Raw genomic sequence first — 7,001 nt, 5'->3', positions numbered from 1 at the left:
ACGATCTTCTATCTGCCCTAGCGCTGAACGCATTTTTAGAAAGCACTTAACGATGCCCACAACACTTATCATTAGCATTATTGCTCGCGGGCACAGGCGTGAGGGAGATCGTCAGCGAAGCGGGCACCGCCGAGTTGGAGGAGCCCCTCGAGGTACGGCAGGAAACCGGTAGGATGCGGTTTCCTCCACAGTCGTCGGCGGTGAATGAGCGTCGGCTCCGACAAACGGGGAACGAAACCAGCCGGGGAGCTTTGCCACTCAAGTTCTAGATTCCCCAAGGAGACGCGGTTGGTAAAACGTACCGCTCGGGCTAAAGGGGCCGGCGGGGCAGGGGGTGAGGCCCGGCTGCCCCCCCGAGCCCACGGGCCTGGACGCTTGGGAGGGAGGCGTGCGCGGGTGGGAGGATTCATTCGTTCATTCAATAGTATTTATTGAGCGCTTACTATGTGCGGAGCACTGTACTAAGCGCTTGGAATGGACAAGTCGGCAACAGATAGAGACAGTCCCCGCCCTTCGACGGGCTCACGGTCTAATCGGGGGAGACGGGCAGACGAGAACGATGGCGATAAATAGAGTCGAGGGGAAGAACGGTCTCGTAAAAACAATGGCAAATGAATAGAATCGGGGTGATGTACATCTCATTAAACAAGATAGCTGGGCCGCTGCGGAAAGGGCCGCTTTTACCAGAATGGCTGAGGGTCCCGGGACGGTCGGCCGGTGGCCGGTGGTCGCGGGGGGACCTCAGCAGTGGGGCACGCTGGCCGTGCAGCCTGGCTCACCTCTGGGAGCCTCCACCCACTCCCTGCCAGCAGATGGATGCTGTACGTGTCCTGGGCCCGGGGAGGGCTTCTGGCCTGCGACGGACTTTCCACCGGCAGCCCATCTCAGAGAGGGGAACCTTGCCCCAGCCTCACCTTCTCCCCTCATCTGGGGCAGTCCCGGAGGCCTGAACGGGCCTTGGCCCCGGTCTGTGCCCCTGGAGAATTTCTGGATCCTAGAGGGTCCCGGGCTGAGGGGCGGGGAGGGGGCTGGAAGGCTCAGCTTCTGCGGGCGAGGTCGCCCACCATCCTGCTGCGGCTGCTCCCCCCCTCCCCACGCCCAAGGTGGCCCTACCAGCTGTCACAGAGCTGGGACGCCCTCGGGGGGGGGGGTGACGCCAGGGCTCGCCACAGGCTACCTGGGACCCGGGTCGATGCCCTCCCCTACAGGAAGGGAAAGAAGAGTTCGGGTGCCGGAAGGAGGATCGAGACCGAAGGTTCAGAAATGATTGTGTCAGGCTCTGTTGACAAAGATTAGAGAAGCAGCGTGGCTCAGTGGAAAGAGCCCGGGCTTGGGAGTCAGAGGTCACGGGTCCGAATCCCGGCTCCGCCACTTGGCAGCTGTATGATTATGGGCAAGTCGCTTAACTTCTCTGTGCCTCACTTACCTCATCTGGAAAATGGGGATTAACTGTGAGCGTCACCTGGGACGACCTGATGACCCTGTATCTCCCCCAGTGCTTAGAGCGGTGCTCTGCACGTAGTAAGTGCTTAACAAATACGACATTATTATCATTATTATTCTAAAGGCAGATCTTCCCCCTGCTTCTTCCCCGACTTCTCACGCTGCCACGAGACGGAGAACGGACTCTCCTTCTGCCCCTTTAACTTGGGTCAGGGGAAGGTGCAAGCGAAGTGGGCAGACGGGCGAAGAAGGAGTCTTCGGTCCCCTTGCCTCCGGCTGCCGTTTTGACTGCGGAGGCTTGGTAGGAGGTCCGGGGTCCATCTTGCCAGCTGCTGCCTGAAGCCGACAGTGACTCTCAGTGCCCCAGCCCGCGAAGACAGCGGACAGAGCGAGGAGTGAGAAAGGCCACGGACTTGGTCACAGTGCATCTTGGGGAAATATCAGTCGGTCCAACCAACGAGAGGTCATAATCCGGGCCGGGCCGTTTGACCAAAGTTCGGCCCTCGCCTCTAGACTGTAAACTCGTCCTCTAGACTCCGAGCTCGTTGTGGGCAAGGGAATGAGTCTGTTCTATTGTCGCGCCGCTGTGCGACCTTGGGCGAGCCGCTTAACCTCCCGTACCTCGGTTACCTCCTCTGTAAAATGGGGATTAGAACTGTGAGCCCTCCGTGGTACAGGCTGATTACCTGGTATCTACCCCAGTCCTTAGCACAGTGCTCGGCACATAGTAAGCGCTTAACAAATACTATCGTCGTTATCGTTATTATTGTGGTGTTATACTTTGTCAGGTGCTTAGTACAGCGCTATGCGGGGGATAAACGTGCAATAAATACGAATGATGGATTGATTAATTAAAATTGGGCCGATTCAGAAATGGTTCCCTGAACTGCCGGTGAGGATGGCTGGAAGGGAAGGATGGAGTCTGGGCTCGATTCAAGGTCAGGGAGAAGGATCGGATTCGGGCTGGGGTTAGTGATTGGGTCAGGCTTATGAGCAGCAGCATGGCCTAGTGGATACTGCCCGAGCCTGGGAGTCAGTTCTAATCCACAGCTCTGCCACTCCTCAGTTGTGTGACCTTGGGCAAGTCCCTTAACTTCTCTCTGCCTCAGTTCCCTCGTCCGTAAAACCGGGATTAAGACAGTGAGGCCCAATTCGGGGTAGGGACTGTGCCTAACCTGATTACCTTGCACTTAGCCCTGTGCTCAGTACAGCGCCTGGCACATAGTAAGCACTTTACAAATGCCATTTTTAAAAAAAATGAGGGTGAGGGCTGGGGGCAGCATCACGGGCAAAGGAACGGATCTGATAGCTGGCTCTGTTGGTTTTCCGCGCTCGAGAACTGTTAGTTCCTCCCTCTGGCATCTGATTCCCACATCTTCACCACTGTAGCTTTCTACTGCCGGCTGGAGGGAGGGTTCCTTCCCGAAGGGAACGGGCCAGAAGCCGCCCGGGATTAGGCCAGGGAGAGGGCGGGTTTGCCAAAATGGAGGTTGGCAAGTCCGAGCAGCTTGGCTGGAGTATCCTGGGGCACAGATCTATGGGAGGGTCGACTACCCGAGCTGCCCAGGCGTCCGGTTGCCCCTTTTCGCAGAGAGCAGGTCGGCCAGAAATCCAAGATGGGATGGCGGGCTGGTGGACCTCGAAACTGGACGGATCCAGTTAAGGCCAAGTCAGCCCTGGCTCCAGGCTGGGAAAGTGCTACCAAACCACTCTAACGGGCACTGAACTCTAGCCCTGCGATTCCGTCACCTTCTCTGGCCGCACCGCGCAGTTGGGATTTTTATTTTCGCCCCAGACACGCCACTGAACTTTAGTGAGATCCCGAGATTGTCAGATTTAACACGTCATTAATAACAGGCCGCAGAACGCAAATGAAATGGAAAAGGCGGCTCGAGACTCGGGCTCACATTTAGTGTGAAATCCGAGTCGAGTCGCATTCGAAGGCAGGCGAGGCAGAGGCGAGACGGAGTCCGGCGGGGGGCTTGGTAGAGGCAGTGAGGCGTTTGGCAGTCGGCGGGGTATTGGGAGTGAATGGGGAGCTTGGCGGAGCCAGTGGGGGCACACCTGTGCCTGGCATCCTGGTGGAGAGTTGCCTGTTTGGGTCTCTGCAAGTCACTCGAGTGGGATGGAAGGTATGTGGGTGGAAGTGGCGTGACCTAGTAGATAAGAGCACAGGCCCGGGAGTCAGAAGGACCTGGGTTCTAATCCCGCTCTGCCACTTGCCTGCTGGGTGACCTTGGGCAAATCACTTCACTTCTCTGTGCCTCAGTTGCCTCACCTGTAAAATGCGGATTAAGATAAAATGCAGATTAAGACTGTGAGCCCCACGTGGGACATGGATTATGTCCAACCTGATTTGCTCGTATCTACCCAGAGCTTAGAACAGTGCCTAGCACATAGTAAATGCTTAACAAATACCAATTAAAAACAAAAAAGTGAAGGCCAGTTTCCCACCAAGCACTAATGGGGCCTAGTACGGTGCAGCTTCCAGGGGATGAAGGGAAACGTTCCGATCTTCACCGCGGGAAGTGAAGAAGACCCCAGTCGATCATTCGGTGATATTTATTGAGCACTTTGTGTGCAGAGCACTGTACTAAGCAGTTGGGAGAGTACAACAGAGATGGTAGACACTATCCCTGCCCTCAAGGAGCTTATAGTTCAGTGAGGGAGACGGATGTTAAGCTCGATGACAAGTAGGGGAAGCGGCAGAGTGCTTGTGGCAAAGTATTCCTACCACTTAGGGCACTGTAGCAGTTAATCCATCAATCAGTGGTATTTATTGAGCGCTTACCGTGTGCAGAACACTGTACTAAGCGCTCGGGAGAGTACAACAGAGACGGTAGGCACATTCTCTGCCCACACCCAACTTTCAGTCTAGAGTATGAACAGCAGTTGTTGACAGAGGACGGGACATAGCCCTCGGCGGTGTAGTGATACCTCTGACTGTGAAATCTCACCAAGGTGAATTACGGACAAAGAACCGCCAAAAAGTAGCATTCGCTTACAGCGCCCGGCCTAAAGTACGACGGAAAGAGGCTTTCCCGTTGAATCATGAGTTAACGGTTACCGGCGTTTTGGAATCCAGCTGGTATTCCCTACCAAAGCTAGAACGGGCCTGTTTGTAGCCAGCTGTCCAAGCAAAGATCAACTGAAGTTTCAACCCTTTCGTTAACTTTCCGGTAGACGGAACTACCGAATTTAATGTCACAGCGGGGGCTCAGTGGAAAGAGCCCGGGCTGGGGAGTCAGAGGTCACGGGGTTCTAATCCCGGATCCGCCGCTTGTCGCCGTGTGACTTCGGGCAAGCCACTTCACTTCTCTGCGCCTCAGTTCCCTCAACTGTAAAATGGGGATGAAGACCGTGAACCCCACGTGGGACCACCTGATCGCCTTGTATCCTCCCCAGTGCTTAGAACAGTGTTGCACATAGCGTTTAACAAATGCCATCAATATTATTATTATGCACCTAAATGTTGCTTCTCCCACCGCCGCTACTTATCGGGCACCTACTAGGTGCAGAGAACTGTATTAAATGCTTGTGAGAGTACACCAGTAGAGAAGTTCAGGGAGCTTGCAATCTAATGGGGTAGGCAGAAACTGAGGCGATTAACAAATAGGAGGAAAGAAAAGGAGTGTGTGTGTTTATTTTTATAACTATATAATGTTATAATTGTGAAATGTGTCAAGTGTTTACTGTGTGCCAAGCACTCAAGTAAGCACTGGGGAAGATACAAAATAATCTGGTCAGATACAGTCCCTGTCCTCTATGGGGTTCACATCCTAAGTAGTTGGGAGATCAGGTATTGAATCCCCATTTTCCAGCTGGGGAAACTGAGGAAAGGGACAGGTTTTTAAAAAAATGGCATTTATTAAGGACTTACTCAATGTCAAGCACTGTTCTAAGCACTGGGGTAGCTACAGGTTAATCAGATTGGACACGGTCCCTATCCCCCTTGGGGCTCACAGTCTAAGTAGGAGGGAGAACGGATATGGAATCCTTATTTTACGGCTGGGGAAACTGAGATCCGGTGCACTGAAGTGACTCGCCCAAGGTCACACAGCAGGGTATTGGCGGAGCCGGGATTAGAACCCAGGTCCTCGCACTCTCCTGCCCCTGGTCTTTCCACTAGGCCAGGCTGCTTCTAAGTTCTGCCTCTCCCGTGCCCAAGCCCAGAGTCAGCTGGGAAGCCCCTGTGAAACCAGGCCGGAGCGACGACGGGTGGGGTTCTCACCGAAGGAGCCCACGAGCTGCGATAACCCTTGCAGGGTCTTGGCTGGGGGGGGGAGAGGGGGAGCTGGTTTCCTGAGCCGTGCAACCGAAGCGGGGAGAAAGCCCCTGTGACGCAGAGGCCTGCTCGAGCGAGGCGACGGCGCAGCCCTGCCCACAGCCACTTCAAGGCTCCCTCTCTGCCGGGTCTGGATGCTGGAGGTTGGGGGAGCCGAGGGAGCCGGGGGTGGGGGTGGGGGTGCGGGCAGGGGGGCCCGGGGGGGCTGGGGGAGCGGGGGAGCGGGGCTTAGCCCGCAAAGATGCTGGTGGTTGAGCCGCAGAGCCGGTGACATCAGTGTTGCCGTGGTGACCAGATCTCTCACCTCAGCATCCCGAGCCCGGCTCGCTCATTGGCCGGGGGAGGAGCAGCACCGGGGCGGGGGGCGCGGGGTGGGGGGCGGCTGCTGCTCCGCGGTTCCGGAGGAGGCTGGGAAGCCTTCGGGGCTCCCACAAGGTGTGGCCACCTCGAGCAAGACGCTCCGAGGGCCGTTCTGCGCGGGGCCGACCCCGGCCCTGGCCTCGGACGTCCAGTTTGGGTCTGGACCGCATATCCTGCGATTGCCGGACCGGTCACCCGATTGCTTTGGGGGTGCAAAAATAAGAAACGAGGCCGTGCTCTGCCAGCTTTTGATTCCGGGGCTGCTGGGTCACCGAGGCCGAGGGGGAGGGATGTTAATAATCACGGCGGTATTTGCTAAGCGCTCACTATGTGCCGAGCATGGTGCCGAGTGGTGGTGTAGATGCAAGTTAATCGGGTCGGATACGGTCCCTGCGCCACATGAGGCTCGTCATCTAAGAGGGACAGGTTTTTAATCTCTGTTTTACAGATGTCAGTCGATCGTATTTATTGAGCGCTTACTGTGCGCACAACACTGTACTAAACACTTGGGTGAGTACAATTAAGATAAACAGGCACATTCCCTGCCGCAAAGAAAACTGAAAGCCCAGAGAAGCGAAGTGCCTTGGCCAGGGTCACACAGCAGACAAGCCAGGTTTGGAGCCAGGGTATCCCGACTTCCAGATTGCTATCTCTCTGGCCCAGCTGGGGTCTCTGGTGAGGCGGGGGGGGGGGGGGGGGGGGGGGGGGGCGGGGGGGGGGGGGGGGGCAGGTGGGGCGATTTCAAGGTGGGGAAGAGACAATGTTTTGTGTCTCTGGCCTAGATGCTGGAGCTGAGGTCCTCGGGAGCTCTGCTCATTTGCCGTGGGGGTTGGGGGTGAGGAGGGCCTGGACTCTGGCTTCCCAGCTTCCCGGAGCCAGGCCGGGCAGCAACCACATCATCGTTCGGGTTTCC

Source organism: Ornithorhynchus anatinus, chromosome 11 (genome assembly GCF_004115215.2).
Source record: "Ornithorhynchus anatinus isolate Pmale09 chromosome 11, mOrnAna1.pri.v4, whole genome shotgun sequence".
In the NCBI taxonomy this organism is placed as follows: Eukaryota; Metazoa; Chordata; class Mammalia; order Monotremata; family Ornithorhynchidae; genus Ornithorhynchus; species Ornithorhynchus anatinus.
The sequence above is the reverse complement of the archived record's forward strand: the minus strand, read 5'-3'. Positions refer to the sequence as shown.